Source organism: Perca flavescens, chromosome 23 (assembly GCF_004354835.1).
Source record: "Perca flavescens isolate YP-PL-M2 chromosome 23, PFLA_1.0, whole genome shotgun sequence".
In the NCBI taxonomy this organism is placed as follows: Eukaryota; Metazoa; Chordata; class Actinopteri; order Perciformes; family Percidae; genus Perca; species Perca flavescens.
Genome location: NC_041353.1, coordinates 1,222,466 through 1,242,465, shown reverse-complemented (window position 1 = coordinate 1,242,465; position 20,000 = coordinate 1,222,466). Strand labels below are relative to the sequence as shown.

The 20,000-nt window shown below is 43.2% G+C and overlaps 2 protein-coding genes across 2 annotated transcripts in view; both read left to right on the top strand.

The window, feature by feature from the left end:
• Positions 1–20,000, top strand: part of LOC114550445 (NLR family CARD domain-containing protein 3-like) — a 689,968-nt gene that overhangs the window by 267,040 nt on the left and 402,928 nt on the right. The gene's annotated exons all lie outside the window — the stretch shown is intronic.
• eps8a (EGFR pathway substrate 8a, signaling adaptor) overlaps positions 3,348–20,000 on the top strand; it is an 82,287-nt gene continuing 65,634 nt past the window's right edge. The window contains exon 1 of the mRNA XM_028571243.1: positions 3,348–3,579. The gene's annotated coding sequence lies outside the window, so the exon portion shown is untranslated. The remainder of the gene's footprint in view (positions 3,580–20,000) is intronic.

Sequence of the window (20,000 nt, the reverse complement as noted above, 5' to 3'; positions counted from 1 at the left end):
CGAGGTCGATCACAGATTTCCTGATGCCAAAATGGAGAATAAACATTGTTCATACTTTATACAGAGAGAGCAGCAGCTTCTTGTGAAACTATGATGACGTGAAACACATTATTAGTATAAAAAGAAAATAACACGAACGCTGTACTGAAACAGAGAGAAAGCAGCAGACGATCACGGACCGACTGAATGTGTAAGCAGACTAAATATAAACATTAACTGACCTCTGATCTGAATGGAAACCATCATAATCAGACCATTCAATGATTAGGCTAATAATCATTTGCACAAATTAACAATTGTACTCTTTGCCTTAAAAGTAAGCAGAAGATAATGTTACTCAGGAAATTTACCATGAAGATCCATTTTCTATAACGCTAGAATATGAAGCGTATATATCTCTTTCACTCTGTTCCTCCCTCTCTCTCATTGGCTAAAATATTAATTTCCTAAGTCATATTAACTTCCACTACTCGCTTTTAATGCAAAGTGTACAGGTGTTCGTTTTTGCAAATGACAAGTGACACATTGAATGGTTTCATTTAAGAGCAGTAGTTCATAAATGTATATTTTTAGACTATCATTTAGTCGGTCCGCTATTATCTGTCACGCTTTTTTATTTTTTCTAGAGGATGAGTTTCCTTCTCTACATATTATATGCCTTGCTCCCTGGTATATATGGACATAGAAAATAAAGACACTGAAGAAATTGCACTGTAAAATCTAGAAACTATAAAGATAATAAAGTGATAAATTCCATGCAGACTATAAACATGAATGTAACAGAGTATATTCATCAGTTATTTCCCCCCCAGGCAAAATATAAGGTCAAAAACCATTGAGGTGTCCTCTCCCTGTTGTTAAATGAATGTACAGTAGCCTACATCACTAGATAGTTACTGGTCCAGTGAACTAAGTCTATAATTTGGGAGGATTGTACAGTTAGGATATGTTCTTAAAATTGTACAATCCTCCCAAATTATAGTCCCAGTTTACTGGACAACACAAATTGTGTGCTAAGAATGCCAAATACAATGCACATGGAAGCAGAACAAACATGATCCTTATTGTTAAAGAATAAAAAAAAGAAATTATAAACTAAAATAATTGAAGGTGCATTGGGGAACTATAGAAATGTACAGCATTGTATGTATTGCCCTTAGTAACAGACTTCATTTAAAACTCATTTGAAATTTTATCAGCCTTTTCTAATTATCTCCATAATATATTCATCAAACTTCTTACAACAATATGAACAGCAGTCTTCATACAGCAATATAACAGTAACAATGACAAATTTATAATTATAAAAAAAAATAATGGTCACAACTTTAAATAATAACAGTACTTAAATGAACATTAATATGCACCTGTTGTATTTTAATCCAGGCTGATAACAAAAGGTTAAACCACTGCTGAGTGAACAGAAAAAGTTCCAGGATTAAATAAATCCTGGCTGTTAGCCTGGTCAGGAGCAGGCTAGCTGTTAGCCTGGCTGTTAGCCTGGTCAGGAGCAGGCTAGCTGTTAGCCTGGCTGTTAGCCTGGTCAGGACCAGGCTAGCTGCACAGAATAAATCTCCATGGTGATTTATGTGCCTCTGCTTTTGTGAAACCGAGTCAAGGCTAAATTCATCCAGGATAACCAGGAAATCCCGGCTTAATCCCTTATCTTGGTTTTGTGAAACAGGCCCCAGGTCAGCTCTGTTTATGTGCAGGATGTAGTGATGTAAACGTGTAGTGAGAGAAAAGTACAAAGTCTCAATAAATATAAATAATAAAATACAACAGCTGTTAATGTGCTGAGTTACTGCATTAATTTAAAATAAAAACACCTAACTACCAATTCTAGTCTATTGTTAATGACTCTCAAGTTGACCTTAAATTGGTCGATATTTGAATGGAGTTTGGCTCACTGAGTGTTAGTGAGACCTGTTAATGTTAATCTGCTACTGGGGTAATGAGGTGGACATATGTTGGGTAATGTCTGCTCTCTCCCTCCCTCTCTCTCTCTCCCTCTCTCTCTCTCTCTCCCTCCTCTCTCTCTCTCTCTCTCTCTCTCTCTCTCCCTCTCTCTCTCCCTCTCTCTCCCTCCCTCTCTCTCTCCCTCTCTCTCTCTCTCTCTCTCCCTCCTCTCTCTCTCTCTCCCTCCCTCTCTCTCTCCCTCTCTCTCTCCCTCCCTCTCTCTCTCTCCTCTCTCTCTCTCCCTCTCTCTCTCCCTCCCTCTCCCTCCCTCCCTCTCTCTCTCCCTCTCTCTCTCCCTCTCTCTCCCTCCCTCTCTCTCTCCCTCTCTCTCTCTCTCTTTCTGACTCTCTCTCTCTCCCTCTCTCTATATCTCTCTCCCCCTCTCTCTTCTAGTAGTAAATGTACTCAGTCAGTAAAAGGCATCACCAGCAGGGGGCGTCCTTCCCCTTCACTATGACTGACAGTGACAGTCACAGTGACTTATTGACAATAATAATAATAATAATAATAATAATAATAATAATAATAATAATAATAATAATAATAATCAAAACTGGGCTTTTATCAATGTTTTTTGTCACTTTCTTTGACATTTTTTATGGCTTTTTTTTTAACTATTTTGCTGAATTTTTGGGAGTTTTTAATCACCTTTAAAAAAATTAGACAATTATTTGGAAGTTTTTTAGCCGTTTTGTCACTTTTTTTTTATTAAGGTCGCCTTTTTGAGTCTTTTTAGACAATTTATTTCAACATTTTTGTCGCCTTTCTGGAGCTTTTTTTTTTCCTCAAAAAACATGATGTCCCGGGACCTCCCTAGATAGTTGGAGATCTCAAACCCCCCTGATTTTGACTATTATGCAAAATAATTCCTAATTTCTGCTTTTTTGAAATGCAAAAATTAGTTATAATGTAAAAATAAAAAGTGACAAAAAAGTTGTAAAAACCGACAAAAATAGATAATTTTCAATTTAGACTCAGAAGGTTCATGGTCGACAGGAAGGGGTCAGTCCTAGGGACCCACAGCCCTATGTTCCCACAGCCCTATGGTCCCACATTTCTAGGATATTTTCAAAATTAGGTCTTGTGTTCCTACATTTCCCTTCAATTTAAGCTCTATCCTCCAACAACATTTATTAGGGTTGTGGGAACATATAGGGCCTAATTTTGAAAAGAAACCTCAGAAATGTGGGAACATAGGCACGCTCCCAACGGGAAGACAACATAAGGGTTAATCTCCTTGTAGGCTACTTGTACAATGACAAAGATATTCTATATCATTATATTCTATATTATTCTATTCTACTCTATTCTATAGTAAAGTGAACGGGGCGTGGCCACTGAAGGCAGCTGTTCTGCCTGCTAGTCAACCCGCAGGGATTAGCCCGCCCTCTGCTGCTGGGTTTTAAGCACAATTCAAAGTCAAGTGTAGTTTTTTAACGAGTCAGCCTCCGGAGAACCGAGCCGAGCACTCAAACCCCCCAGTAGCCGAAAAAGAGCTCAGTTTGTGGGATATAGAGTGTTCAGAAGAGCCGCTAAGAACCAGGCGGTACCGGGGACATATAACCGGCTGTGTGTGCCATGTTTTTCTAACGGATTATTTGATGAAGCCGACACCTGCAGGTAAGCTTGTTTTAATGATTCTCTACACTTCACATTCCGCTGTGCTGTGCGTGCAGCTCGGCCCCGAGACAAACATTTCTGTCGGTTAACCGTCGAGAGGTTTTCTTTTAACTGTCCGTTAAAAGCCAAGAATGATAAATATAATATGAATCCATCAGCTCGCTCATTGTTCAACCTTCAACCTTTTTAAAATGCAAAACCGAATTAGCAACCTGATCTGCCCTGAAAGGTGGCTCTTCGCTGCTGTAAGCGGAGAACACTCACACACCAGACCTCATTGGAAAAACAATGGATTAAATGATTACGTTGATCTTTACACTCAAATACTCACAGAGATGCATAATTAAACGATGTGTCAGGATCACATCTTCAGTTCGGCATACATACACCACGTATACATGTGATATTTATTTAAATTCAACTTTTATTAACACTTCTCCCGTTATTTCTTGTCTTCTCGTAGAAACATAGCTACGTTACGTAGTGGTAGGCGATAGTGAGGATTGTGAAGTTCTACTTAGCAATTTATATAAAATTAAGGACCTAATAATAGTGTATTACATTTGGCCGAACTTACCAGCAGTTCTCGAAAAAGCCCCTTGCAACATATTAGAGTTGTACATCAACGTTTCTTTGTAAGGATACTCATGTTTACCTTTTAATCGACCAATATTTGAATGGAGTTTGGCACACTGTGTGTTAGTGAGACAAATGAAGGTGTCTCACTCAGTTTGTCGGTGAAATAAAAAACCGAATTTAACCCGAATATTCGACAAAAACGAGCCGAGCCAAGCTAACGTAGTCGCACAGGTGTGTGTGAGGCAGCCCGGTAAACAGGCGGTCTGTCCCCCGGCTGTGTACGAAAAGTAAGATCACATGTGTGCCGAAATTACCAGCAGTTCTCCAAACCATCCCTTATAACCTTCTTCACTTGTACGTCAACGTTTATTTTTTTAATTATACTCAAATTTACCTTAAATTGACAGAAAGCTGAATGGAGTTTGGTGCACTGTAAGACAAACAAAGGTCAATGTCCCCCGGCTGTGTGTCCGGGGGCTGCCCGGTGTGTGTCGGTGCTCCTTTGTTTGGCTTGGCCTGAATGGAGCCCGGTTGCCAGGGATGACAGATAGCACTGCTCCGTATTGTTCCAGCCGGGGTTACCGGAAGGTCTCCACGGTAGTAGCCTACTTTATCTCCTTCATTCCTGTTGTCTCTGGCTCGAGCTGGAAGGTTTTATCTCGCGGCGCTGCCTCACCTGGTTCAAGCGGGGTTAAAACACCATATTTCCCATTAAAGCTGACCCACATTAATGCACATTTAGCGCAAAATAAAAGAGCAATATGATGGGAACAGGTGTTTAATATCAGCAGCTCATTACTGGCCAGGTAATTGGTTCACGTCTCAGGTGAGATCACTGGTCAGTCGGATTATTAAAATATTAATATGATACAGTACCGAGCCTCACTTTGGGCCACAGCTTTTTACATGAGAATACAATAAAGAGACAGAATTAAAAAAATAAACACTAGAAGGTAATTAAAACACGTTTAAACTCAAAAAGTGTCAAATAGCCAATAACAGAGCATCTGAAATGTTGGAACAAAATGTCAAATTTAGAAGAAAAAAAACGTCTAAAAAGCATCAAAACAAAAGTGGAAAAAAATGTAAAAACATGTCTAACACAAAAATAACTGTTAAAACAATTTTAATATGCTGCCAGTTTAACAAATATAATAAATAATTTTCTACTGGACAGAAGCTAACCTTAGCCTACGTAGTCTCGCCCACCGTGTTTTCTGCGTAATATGAAGTTAACTTTTTTGTATGCAAACGTTTTCACCGGCTTTCCAAGCTGTTGTTGCTACTTTACCGGGTGGTAACATGTATTTTCCAGTCAGGAACTCAAGTTTTTAGATTATTCTTGATTATTTAGCCTGTTTTACTTCTCAAATGCTGTTCTCCCTGTTAGCTCCCTGTTAGCTCCCTGATAGCTCCCTGTTAGCTCCCTGATAGCTCCCTGATAGCTCTCTGTGTTCGCTCCCTGTTAGCTCTGTGTTGGCTTGGCTCCCTGTTAGCTCTGTGTTAGCTTGGCTACCTGTTAGCTTGGCTCCCTGTTGGCTCTGTGTTGGCTTGGCTCTGTGTTAGCTTGGCTCCCTGTTAGCTCTGTGTTAGCTCTGTGTTGGCTTGGCTACCTGTTAGCTTGGCTCCCTGTTAGCTCTGTGTTAGCTCTGTGTTAGCTTGGCTACCTGTTAGCTTGGCTCCCTGTTGGCTCTGTGTTGGCTCTGTGTTGGCTTGGCTCCCTGTTAGCTTGGCTCCCTGTTAGCTCTGTGTTGGCTTGGCTTCCTGTTAGCTCTGTGTTGGATTGGCTCCCTGTTAGCTCTGTGTTGGTTTGGCTCTCTGTTAGCTCTGTGTTGGCTCCCTGTTAGCTCTCTGTGTTAGCTCTGTGTTAGCGCTCTCTGTGTTACTCTCTGTTAGCTATCTGTCAGCTCTCTGTTAGCTCCCTGTTAGCGCTCTCTGTTAACTCCCTGATAGCTCTGTGTTAGCTCCCTGTTAGCTCTCTCTGTGTTAACTCTGTGTTAGCTCCCTGTTAGCGCTGTCTGTTAGCTCTCTGTTCGTTCCCCATTAGTCTGGATGGACAGAAGTACATTTCCAGGATAATTTCCTGACATCCTGCACCAGATGTCCTTCCCCTTCCTCTCTCTGTGTGTGTGTGTTGTTGTTCTCAAACTCCGTTCTCTTCAAGAAACGGCAACAAACTTCGAGCTAGCGAGCTACACGCTGTAAATGTCAAGTTTAGAAGAAGATTTTAGACGGTTCAACAAGGCAGACCTGCTCGGTTCTTTCAGGGAATGATTGTAAAGATTTAGAAAGAATATGTTTAGGGCATTTCCTCTCTAACTGGGACATTTTAATATAACTAGTAGTCTATATCCTCGACGTTCCACTTCCAGGACTACTCCGATGCCGCCATAAATCCCGCGGGATGTCCCGTCTCCTTCCTCTGTCTTTGTGTTGGCGTTCTAACCTCCGGCTGATTTGTGAGGACTATGGTTAACTGCTCCTCAGATCTCTGCAGGATAAATCCAGACAGCTAGCTAGACTATCTGTCCAATCTGAGTTTTCTGTTGCACGACTAAAAACTACTTTTGAACATCAACATGTTCCACCAAAACCAGTTCCTTCCTGAGACTATTTAGCAGAGGCACCGTGGCTCCGTCCGGAGCTTAGCCCCGCCCCCAAGATGATTGTGATTGGTTTAGAGAAATGCCAATAAACCAGAACACGTTGTTCTCCCATCCAGGAATGCTGTGTGGACTAGCTCAGACCTTCCTCTGCAGCGCTGTGGAGGAAGGTTCAAGTTCCTGTTCTGCCGGTTTAACGGTTGTTTGGTAAATTGCTGATGAACACATCGGGATTTGAATTGCTACGGCGATGACAGTTTGGGTTAAAACACTCCCCGAGCATCGGACACGCGTTTTTGTATTATTTATGTTGTATGTTCTGTGACAAGTTGTGTGTGTGTGTGTGTGTGTGTGTGTGTGTGTGTGTGTGTGTGTGTGTGTGTGTGTGTGTGTGTGTGTGTGTGTTTTATTTGTATCTCTTCCGAGCTGCAGACACACAAAGACAAGATGGCACTGACACACACACACAAACCGAGGCGCACACATAGACACACACACACACACACCGAGACACACACATTATCTCACACACTCTCACACACACACATTATCTCACACACTCTGACACACTCTCACACACACAGACACACACAATCACACACACTCTCTCTCACACACACACACACACACACACACACACACACACACACACACACACACACACAAACCGAGACACACACACATTATTCTCACACTCTCACACACACACACACACTCTCACACACACACACACACACACAAAGTCATGCACAGAGAGACACACACAGACACACACAGAGATACACACACACCCCCACCCCCAAATATCTAATAATTTCTTACATAACATTTACATTATTACATAAAGATTACATATCTTGATGCAGTAAAGGCACAAATCGTTGATATTTTGATATGCTCAAAGTTTTAATTTTGCTCAAAAGTGGAGATCTTGAACCCAAAGTTCCACCCGGACCCCTTCCAGCCAGGGCCCCCTTCCAGCCAGGGCCCCCTTCCAGCCAGGGCCCCCTTCCAGCCAGGGCCCCCTTCCAGCCAGGACCCCCTTCCAGCCAGGACCCCCTTCCAGCCATGGAGACACTGAGACACTCTGGGAGACTCTGGGAGACTCTGGGAGACTCTGGGAGACTCAGTTAGACTCTGAGAGACTCTGGGAGACTCAGTTAGACTCTGAGAGACTCTGGGAGACTCTGGGAGACTCTGAGACACTCTGAGAGACACTGAGAGACTCTGGGAGACAATGAGACACTCTGAGAGACTCTGGGAGACTCAGTTAGACACTGAGAGACTCTGGGAGACTCTGAGACACTCTGGGACACTCTGGGAGACTCTGGGACACTCTGGGAGAGTCTGAGCTCAGCGTTGTTGTTGTTGTGTAATCTCGGCTGGTTTCTGGGGATTTGTCCCATGTTTATTTAAGAGTGTCCCGTGTGAGTCAATCAGCGAAGGATTAAAGTCCAGGACCTGTTCTCTATCCGGACTCGTGGTGGGAAACATCCCCGCAGCTGTCGTCCTCCAGAGACACAGCCACAGACTATTATGGGATGTTTCCCAGCCCCGAGAGCTCTGCTGAGGCTGCTTTCACTCTGACCCAACTATCCCAAAATATCTGCAGGAATAATACACACTCATCTAGTTCTAACTTTTAAATCTGGAAACACAAAACAATATTTCTTGACTTTTTTTTAAAAAAAAGCGTCAATAAATGCGTCCCAAAAACCATCAAAAATCTTTTAAAAATCTTTAAAAAAAGAAGCTTTAAACAAGCATTAAGAAAGCCTCCAAAATTAATCCCAAAAAGTTTTGATGAAGGGTCACTACAGAAAGCACCGAGAGAGCTTTAAATAAACTTGTTGTTGTTCGTGATGATGTCACTGCCTGTTGCCGCGGCGTCTCCTGGGAGATCCCGTCCGGTTTGTGTGTCGTCGGTCGCCGTGCCGACGGGGTGGTGGTGGTGTAACCGTACCTGGCAGGTGTGTCCCTGTGATGTCAGAGGAGGATTCTGGGAAACAGGAAATTGGAGCTGGTGGAGTTTTTCAGGAGGAGGATTTCTCAAAGCTTTAAGTTTTTGTGTGTGTGTGTGTCTCTGTGTGTGTGTGTGTGTGTGTGTGTGTGTGTGTGTGTGTGTGTGTGTGTGTGTGTGTGTGTGTGTGTGTGTGTGTGTGTGTGTGTGTGTGTGTGTGTGTGTGTGTGTGTGTGTGTGTGTGTGTGTGTGTGTGTGTGTGTGTGTACACAAAATGTACGGGGAAATGGCAATATAAAAGGATGCCCAAGTAATTTAAATCCTAAAGTCTGACTCTTTATTGCTGTCGTTATTGTAGATAAAAACTTTATTGACCCCTGCGGGCGCGGCGGTGAACACTCAGATAACGCATATTATCTCCAGCTGATGTTTACACAGGAAGTGAGGTAGTTAAAGGTGCAGCCAATGGGGGGGTAAGCCTCTCCTCACAGCCCGTAGCTCCTATGGCGTCATTCTGATGCTACCTAGCCATCACCTCCCGTTAGCATCCCATTGACTCCCATTCATTCTGACGTCACTTTGACAGAGAATAACTTCACATCTGAAGCGTTTAAAGACTCTATTTCTCCGTTGTTTATTTCTAAAGAAACACGACAATGTATAAAAGGCTCCATTACCTTGTAGCTCACGTTATGGCTCCGTAGCAGACGCTTTTATAACAATAGGCTAACGATTGGGTCATAACCACGAGACTTACTGTCACACAGTAGAGGAATTACCGTATAGTACAGGAGAAGCTCACAGGCAGTTTGGACTTCCATTATCTGTTTAGGTTTAATTACTAATGTTAACTAGCATGTTAGTGATCAGTAATTACTAATGTTAACTAGCATGTTAGTGATCAGTAATTACTAATGTTAACTATCATGTTAGTGATCAGTAATTACTAATGTTAACTAGCATGTTACTGATCAGTAATTACTAATGTTAACTAGCATGTTAGTGATCAGTAATTACTAATGTTAACTAGCATGTTAGTGATCAGTAATTACTAATGTTAACTAGCATGTTAGTGATCAGTAATTAGCCTGTGTCTATGTTATCTCCTTACATATACCTACACTCTCCGTCTCTGTGAGATTGGGAATGATTGAGATTTCTCTCTCACAGCTACCAGAAGACTTCACACTTTCAGACACGTTGCTCACGTCACATCTACGTCTTCAAGCTCAGCTGGAGGCTGCTCAGTAACACTCAGCCAGCACCGGGAAAGAGACTTCTGATATCCTCCACTGAGGAGATACGAGATCTGTGTAGAAAGTGCCCCACCTGTCAGTCATTAATTAAAGGCTTGAACGTCAACAACAAGCTGCAGCAGTTAATCCGTGTGGGGGCTCCTGCAGAGATCCTCTGTAATCCGTCAGAGACTCGCAGGCTGCATCCTGCCGCCTGGAACTCTCCTGTGGACACCTCCTGTGGACACCTTGGTACAGGTGGGCTCTGGAACTCACCTGTGGAACCTTGGTCCTTTGTGGGCTGGAACTCACCTTGGACACTTGGTACAGGGGGCTCTCTGAACTCACCTGTGGACACCTGGGTGGAACTCCCTGTGGCACAGGTGGGCTCTCTGGAACTCACCTGTGGACACCTCGGCACAGGTGGGGCACAGGTGGGCTCTCTGAACTCACCTGTGGAGGTGGGCTCTCCTCACCTGTGGACACCTCGGTATAGGTGGGCTCTCTGAACTCACCTGTGGACACCTCGGTATAGGTGGGCTCTCTGAACTCACCTGTGGACACCTCGGTATAGGTGGGCTCTCTGAACTCACCTGTGGACACCTCGGTATAGGTGGGCTCTCTGAACTGGACACCCGGTATAGGTGGGCTCTCTGGAACTCACCTGTGGACACCTCGGTATAGGTGGGCTCTCTGGAACTCTGAACCCCTGTGGACACCTCGGACACAGGTGGGCTCTCTGAACTCTGTTTTAGGTGGGCTCTCTGGAACTCACCTGTGGACACAGGTGGGCTCTCTGAACTCACCCTGGGTGGACACCCCTCTGAACTCCTTTTGTGGCACAGGTGGGCTCTCTGAACTCACCTGTGGACACCTGTGGACATAGGTGGGCTCTCTGGAACTCACCTGTGGACACCTCGGTATAGGTGGGCTCTCTGAACTCCCCTGTGGACACCTCACCTGTGGACACCTCGGTATAGGTGGGCTCTCTGGAACTCACCTGTGGACACCTCGGTATAGGTGGGCTCTCTGGAACTCACCTGTGGACACCTCGGTATAGGTGGGCTCTCTGGAACTAGGTGGGCTCTCTGGAACTCACCTGTGGACACCTCGGTATAGGTGGGCTCTCTGGAACTCACCTGTGGACACCTCGGTATAGGTGGGCTCTCTGGAACTCACCTGTGGACACCTCGGTATAGGTGGGCTCTCTGGAACTCCCCTGTGGACAACTTGGTATAGGTGGGCTCTCTGGAACTCACCTGTGGACACCTTGGTATAGGTGGGCTCTCTGGAACTCCCCTGTGGACAACTTGGTATAGGTGGGCTCTCTGGAACTCACCTGTGGACAACTTGGTATAGGTGGGCTCTCTGGAACTCACCTGTGGACACCTCGGTACAGGTGGGCTCTCTGGAACTCACCTGTGGACACCTCGGTACAGGTGGGCTCTCTCCGTCTCTGAAGGTAAAGAGTAAAAAGACTTTCTCTCAGGAAACACTTGTTCTTTGGGAGGGTTTTAATCATAACCATCTTTTTTACTAAACATAGCTTGTGTGTGTGTGTGTGTGTGTGTGTGTGTGTGTGTGTGTGTGTGTGTCACTCATTCTCCTGTTTGTGTCTATAATTTACCCTCCAGAGATAGACCTTTTAGTTAAAGAGTAAGATCCTTTTAGTGTAACATGAAACAGGGCTAGGGCTGGGCGATATATCGATATTATATCGATATCGTGAGATGAGACTAGATATCGTCTTAGATTTTGGACATCGTAATATCCTGATATGACATAAGTGTGTTTTCCTGGTTTTAAAGGCTGCATTACAGTGAAGTGATGGACTCTTCTGAACTCACCAGACTGTTCTAGCTGTTCTATTATTCGCCTTTTCCCACTTCGTGATCACAGCACGACTACTTATTGGTTATTGTCTGGTGATCACCATAATCGTTGATGTTGCTAGACGGTGAAACAGGAAGTCTGGTGTTTTCTCCCGTTAATAAAGTCGAGCACCTCGTGGTCATTTGTCTCTTCAGGTCTCTGAGAAAGTGGGTCAGGACACCCCCCAAGTCCCATTAGTGTGTGTGTGTGTGTGTGTGTGTGTGTGTGTGTGTGTGTGTGTGTGTGTGTGTGTGTGTGTGTGTGTGTGTGTGTGTGTGTGTGTGTGTGTGTGTGTGTGTGTGTGTGTGTCCTCGGAGCGACCTGATTGGCTCGGCTCCAGACCTCTCTGTGGAGTTATTTTTAGCTTGCGAGTCGATCTGAATCACGCCTTCAATAAACTGTTTGTTCCCTAATCACCATAAAGCCCCGAGGCTGTAATGACTCAGCAGTTAGAGGTTTATTATTATTATTATTATTATTATTATTAGAGATGGTCCGATACCACTTTTTTTGCTTCCCGATACCAATTCCGATACTTGAACTTGCGTATCGGCCGATACCAGAGTGTCTTATATTTTATTATGTTTTAACAGCTGTATACTACTATCCCTGTATGGATGTGATATGATTTCTATCTCTGTTGTCGGTCTGGTTCAGGTTAAACTCTTTGTGAAACATGAACAAACACAAACAATGAATGTCGTAGAACTTTCTTTTATTCTCCAGTTTGACAGTCAGTTATAACGGAAAAAGAACATAAATAAACTACTTTAACGTAGATTTTCTTTAGGGTTTTATTACGTGGTATCTGATCGGTGCATAAACTCCAGTACTTCCCCACACCGATACCAGCGTTTTAGGCAGTATCGGTATCGGAACATCTCTAATTATTATTATTATTATTATTATTATTATTATTATTATTATTATTATTATTATTATTATTATTATTAGCCTCCTCTAAGGCCGGTTACACACTGTTCCCCACCAGAAAGGTGTCTGCTGCTGCTAGCCTTGTCTGGACACATGTTTATGGTTTCCCATAAACATAAATATATTCTGATCTGACTACAGCAAAGACAACGTCGGCAGTATTGAATGCAGAATAGGCTCCAGAATATTTCCTTCTGGATTAACAGGTGACATATTTAAATTACATTTATTTATCTGCATTTATATCCAAACCTCGAGACGTTCAAACATCAACATGTCATTTATTAATATGTATTTGTGTCTAAATGACATATTAACATCTTTTCGTATTCTATGTTGTCTGTGTCAAACTCGAGGCCCGCGGGCCAGATGCGGCCCCTTGCAAATTCTGATCCGGCCCGCATATTAATTTAGGGTCACAAAACATTTTGGCCCACCTGGTTGTGCACCAAACCAAAAACGCAGGAAACACTCAAAGCAGAATTTGGCAAATTTGCCGACTTTGAGACTCAGAAATTCCCCCAGAACCAGAACCAGAACCAGAGAGTTTAATATTCCGGCTGTGAAAGAGCCTGTTGTGAGTCAGCTGGGTGGGAGCATATATTTAGAAAATGTAATCCATGGTTTTGCTCGATTTCCTAAATTCTAGGATGGCTTTGGAACTTTTTTGCTGACTTCTTCAGAGCTTTATGTGGACCAAACTGTGAGTGAGAAGACTACATGAGACATGCAATAATTGAGTCAAATATATTTGACTTTTTCGATGAAATAAAAGCACGTGAATAACCTCTACATGTCTGGCCCTTGGTGCGATTCTCTTTTTCCAGTGTGGCCCTCTGGGAAGTTGAGTTTGACACCCCTAACCTGTTACCATGGCAGCCCAAATATAAACAGACATGCCACGCAGCCAGTATGTAACCAGCCTAACTCTCCTGTTGTCCTCAAGTCTAATTAGAATTTATAATTTATAAAAACTATTCTATATCAGAAATGTAATTTTCTTTTAAACCAAAATTTTCAAACAAAATAACGTGATTGGTTCCCTCCGACGCTAAAATAATAAGTTCACTGCTTTCATCTATTTGTTTGATTTAATTTGAAAAAGAAATGTCAAAGTGACAAATAACATTGGGGGGCGGGGGGCATATAAAGTGTTGTAAAAGACAACCGAAATGTTGAGAAAAAGTTTGTAGTTTTTAACATTTTTTTTAATGTCTTTTGCTGAAGTTTATCTCGTTTTTTTTGTGGCATGTTTTTGAAGTATTTAGTTTATTCGTTTATTTTGGCGTTTTATCGAATTATTTTTTTCTGACATTTTTGGCCCTTATTTTTTCAATGTTTTTGTGTTTTATTTATTTTTTTTTTTTACATTGAAAAAATGTCTTAAAAAGGGACTAAAACATTGAAAAAATGTCACAAAAACATTGAAAAAAAAGCCAAAAGAGACAAACGTTAAAAGTAATTTTCAGTTTTGATCCGGGAGGACGATTCATGGGCGAATGGAGGGTTAACGGTTCGGGCATATTGGTAGTTTGACACCCAGCGACTGATTTAACGCTGAACTTTTGGACTCTAGTTTTGAGATCTGAGTGTGAACATGTGCTGCTGAGTCCAGTGTCCCAGCCGCAGGATTAAAGTCGATACCAGAGTTGATGTTTTATGGATTAAACTCAGCCGGAGGTGATGGGGCTGTAGCTCCGGCTGTAATCTGAGTAAATCAAAACGCTCCACGGCTGTAACAGATCTCCTCGCAGTTTATTTGAAAACCTGGACTCTATTTTCTCATGTTTTAGTGTCTAATGTGAACAATTAAGTGTCTGACAACATTATGGGATGGATCCCTACAGAGATAGAGCTTTTAGTTAAAGAGTAAGATCCTTTTAGTTTAACATGAAACGGCCCCGAAATCACCATCACCAAACTCCACCAGACTCCATGTAAATAATCAGGACTTTTAGTGTGTATAGAGCCAGCATATCTCCACCAGACTCCATGTAAATAATCAGGACTTTTAGCGTGTATAGAGCCAGCATATCTCCACCAGACTCCATGTAAATAATCAGAACTTTTAGCGTGTATAGGCCAGCATATCTCCACCAGACTCAATGTAAATAATCAGGACTTTTAGTGTGTATAGAGCCAGCATATCTCCACCAGACTCCAAGTAAATAATCAGGACTTTTAGTGTGTATAGAGCCAGCATATCTCCACATGTAAATGGGTGAATTAAGGGTTTATTTCAACCAAACCGGCTCTAATCCAGTTTTACATTATTACAGTAAAACGCGTTAACGTCTCCACAGAAAACGGGCGTCTGTTCCTTCAAAGTGACCTCAAATAATCTTAATGTTCACGGATCCGTACGTGTAAACAAAGCTGCTCCTGCTGCTCAGTGGAAACTTGGTTCTGCTGTAATGTTTAAACGAGGGAGGGATAATGAGAGGATTGATTCATTATCCTCCGACTCCCCGACAGGATCCAGGCCAGATCTGCATTTATCTCTCTGTAACCTACATACGCAGGGCTGCAGGGCTGCAGGACTGGACTGTTCCACCTCTGCAGGCTCCCAAATTATTAAAATAGATCCACAACAATATAGTTCACACTGAGACTTATGTACGACTCCGTAGTGCAACTGGACCACCAGTCGGTCGTACAGGACGAATATTCAATATCTATCTATCTATCTATCTATCTATCTATCTATCTATCTATCTATCTATCTATCTATCTATCTATCTATCTCAAAAGACTTCAGCTTCGAGACTCATCAACAACATGTTTTCATGCAATTATAGCTTTTTAAATGTATTTCTATTTTCTTTTATTGGCGCATATACGTTGGGGAAACGTATGATGAGCTGCATGTCCCCTGCCCTTTGCCGTAATGTGTGTGGGGCTAACTCATGTGATGCGTAATTGATCCCGTGGATGATTTTTAGCAGTGATGCACCGATGTGAAAATTGTGGCCGATACCGATAACCGATATTAATATTGCTGTTATGGCCGATACCGATATTTACCGATGTCGATATCTCTGTATAGAACACATTTATTATGATAAACAAATAAGGAACTATTTTTTAAAAGGCATTTTTTTTTACTTTTGTGATTTATTTTCAGAAATCACTGATATTAGGCACCTTTACCTGTGTGCAAAATATGACTGTCATCAGATTTTCAGAAGAAAAAATAACTATTTATATAAAAATAAATTTTTAAAAGGATACAAGTGTGTCCTGAATTCACACTATGAATAAGCCAACCCTGAGTATTCACAATAAACATCTAACTCACTTGAGACCAAGTCACTGTATTCTGTGAACATTGTACAACAGTTTAAAACTTTAAAGTACAGTATAGTAGGCCTTAAATGGCCAAAGCCAAAAGTATTGAAAAAGGTAAAATGTGAAAATGGAGCCAGAACAAACTGGACTGAACAGACACTGGCTTTTACAGTCTGAACTGGAAGTACAGTAACTGCCAAGTACTTAAAGGTTAGGCCTAACCCTCAAAATTATAGAAATTGGTGCCTTGTAGGCCGAGATAAGCCAGAAAATGTGTTTTTTGCTCATCTGGATGAAAGACATCAAATCCCAGAATGCACTTGCTTCGCTGCTTAGACTCTACTCCCGAGCCACGCCCACCTACAGACCGACAGTGAGGCAGCATTCAACTCAACCCAAATGTGTTTTATTGTCATTTCAACCATATACACCAAACAACATTTCACCGTGGCTGTAATGGTTACACATTTAAAAGATATAAAAACGACATACGAAACAGGTGTTTACAGCCAACCAAGCGCTAATGCTAGTATGCATTAGCTGAACTTTACGTGTGTGTGCAATAGCTACATGTAGCCGATTATAAACACAGTTGTAAATTTGCGTGAAATGTAGAACGGTCGGCATTTACTAGTCACAAACTTCCCCAGCAGTTAGCATTTAGTTGGATACAAGCAGCTAATTAAAGCCCGTGTTAATACAGCCCATCTCCACTCTTACCCGGCGACATGTTTCCACAACAAGAACAACACAGCAGTCTCTGAAGTCGCGATGGGAGTTTGGTTTAAGTTGGATGTGCTCCAGTTTGTTGTCTAATGGAGACACTTGCAACCAGGATGGATGGAACAGGTGGCTGGCTAGCGTTAGCTTTCCACCTAGCTAGGTTAGCTATACTCCAGCCCCCGTTTGCGTTTCCCCGCTGAGAATGTCCCCCCATGATCAACGCTGCTGCCCACGCTGGTCAAACCAACCTGTACGTCGGGCCGCAGCAACCGAACAGCAACCTCTTATTCCCGAACATTCGTCTCCCCCCCCGCCCACCGAGAGCCGGTGGTCTACTAAAGGTTCCAGTGTCCCACTTCGCCGCCGATTCCGTCTGCAAAAACCAACATCCCCGCCCACACTTCTTCTTCTTCTTCTTCTTCTGATTTCAGCAGTATAGACGCTGTTCAGCGTATTACTGCCCTCCACAGGTCAGATTTAAATCTAAATTCTCATCTAAGCCTACACACGTCAAATACACAGGAATGATTCACATCGGCCCTATTCATCGGCCCTGTTTTGACATCGGAACGATACCGATGTGTAAAAAAATGACCATATCGGCCGATATTATATCGGCGGCCGATATATCGTGCACCATTAATTTTTAGGCTATTAAGTGAACAAGGAGTACAAAGGGTCCACCAAACACTGGGTCTTAATTCTGCACATATTTCTGTTATTTCATTATTTCATCTATGCGTGTCACAGCCGTCACCGTGGACACTCTGAGTCTCACTAACCTCTCCTCCTCCTCTGGTCTCACTAACCTCTCCTCCTCCTCTGGTCTCACTAACCTCTCCTCCTCCTCTGGTCTCACTAACCTCTCCTCCTCCTCTGAGTCTCACTAACCTCTCCTCCTCCTCTGAGTCTCCTCCTCCTCTGAGTCTCACTAACCTCTCCTCCTCCTCTGGTCTCACTAACCTCTCCTCCTCCTCTGGTCTCACTAACCTCTCCTCCTCCTCTGAGTCTCCTCCTCCTCTGAGTCTCACTAACCTCTCCTCCTCCTCTGGTCTCACTAACCTCTCTCCTCCTCTGAGTCTCACTAACCTCTCCTCCTCTGAGTCTCACTAACCTCTCCTCCTCTGAGTCTCACTAACCTCTCCTCCTCTGAGTCTCACTAACCTCTCCTCCTCTGAATCTCACTAACCTCTCCTCCTCTGAGTCTCACTAACCTCTCCTCCTCCTCTGGTCTCACTAACCTCTCCTCCTCTGAGTCTCACTAACCTCTCCTCCTCCTCTGGTCTCACTAACCTCTCCTCCTCTGAGTCTCACTAACCTCTCCTCCTCTGAGTCTCACTAACCTCTCCTCCTCTGAGTCTCACTAACCTCTCCTCCTCTGGTCTCACTAACCTCTCCTCCTCTGAGTCTCACTAACCTCTCCTCCTCTGGTCTCACTAACCTCTCCTCCTCTGAGTCTCACTAACCTCTCCTCCTCCTCTGAGTCTCACTAACCTCTCCTCCTCCTCTGGTCTCACTAACCTCTCCTCCTCCTCTGGTCTCACTAACCTCTCCTCCTCTCATAATTAGGACTGACACTGAGATGCATGTTGTTCTGTAACTTCTTGTTGTTCTTTTCTCTTGATTTCCACTTCGACATTAGACATTTTTTTTGAGTGAAAGAGACATTACATTTAGCATATATCATCACAGGTAACAAGCTAACCATCGCTAAGTGTTGTGCTAATGCTGGGAGCAGGCACACTGTACCTGTACAGTTGTGTATCCATATGATGTGACAGGCTTAGGTTAATATTTCACCAGGTCTGAGGGCTAGAGGGATGTGTTAAGTAGACCCCATAAAGTTCTCCTACAGCTGATTTGAATACTGTAGTGTATGGATGGAGCTACAGGACATGCTTTGAATTCATAAGATTTAACAATACAGTGTTAGGGACAGATCAGATGGCCTGAGACTGGAGACTTGGACTTGCAAAAGGGGTGTGTGTGTGTGTGTGTGTGTGTGTGTGTGTGTGTGTGTGTGTGTGTGTGTGTGTGTGTGTGTGTGTGTGTGTGTGTGTGTGTGTGTGTGTGTGTGTGTGTGTGTGTGTGTGTGTGTGTGTGTGTGTGTGTGTGTGTGTGTGTGTGTGTGTGTGTGTGTGTGTGTGTGTGTGTGTGTGTGTGTGTGTGTGTGTGTGTGTCTCTTTTCCAGTAGACTAACAGGCTGTTTGAGTTAGTTCAGCCTTCCTAAAGAGGAACCTGAACTAACCAGGAACTCATTACAGGTGTACACATTTACCTGAACCAGCCGCGCTCCGCTGGTTTTAACTGACGTCAGTCGACCTCTACACTTCAGTACGCTGAACACACACATACTGATATGAGATAATAATGCTACAAAATGATGTGAAAAAAGTGGTGTGAAACTACTACAAAGACCACAAAAACACACGCACAGAGATACACACACACACACACACACACACACACTTGAATGGGGAACCAATGAAAGGAGCTTATTGTGAGGGAGACATTGTCCGTGACCCTGCTCAGGTTCTAACTAAGCTGTCGGCCGGGTTTACCCAGGCTTTAATTCTTCAGCAATTAGACAGGGACAATACTGTGTGTGTGTGTGTGTGTGTGTGTGTGTGTGTTTTTGTGGTCTTTGTAGTAGTTTCACACCTCTTTTTCACATCATTTTGTAGCAATATTATCTCATATCAGTGTGTGTATGTGAGTGTGTCTCTATAGTTGTGTGTGTACATGCTATACGTGTGTGTGTGTGTAAATGCTCTGTGTGTGTGTGTGTGTGTGTGTGTACATGATGTGTGTGTGTGTGTGTGTGTGTGTGTGAATGCTCTACGTGTGTGTGTGTAGGTGTGTGTGTCTGTGTGTAGGTGTGTGTGTGTAGGTGGATGAAAGTGGGGAAAATGCCTATGGAATATTGATATGTATTTATATCCCTATTTATATTTGTTTTTATAAATGTTATGTTTTATGTTTGTGCACCTTGAACCTCCCCCCCGCCCCACCCTCCCTCCTCCCTCCCTCCCTCCCTCCCCGAGGTGTTCAGGGACAGTGTGTCCTCTGCAGTGTTTGCTTCTCGTTATCTGGTTGGTTATTAAACCACCGGCTGTTCTCAGGTCTGCCATCTCGTTAACTCCTCGCTGTTACACACACACACACACACACACACACACACACACACACACAACTCTGTCGTCATGGTGACGATGGAGCAGTTGTCTT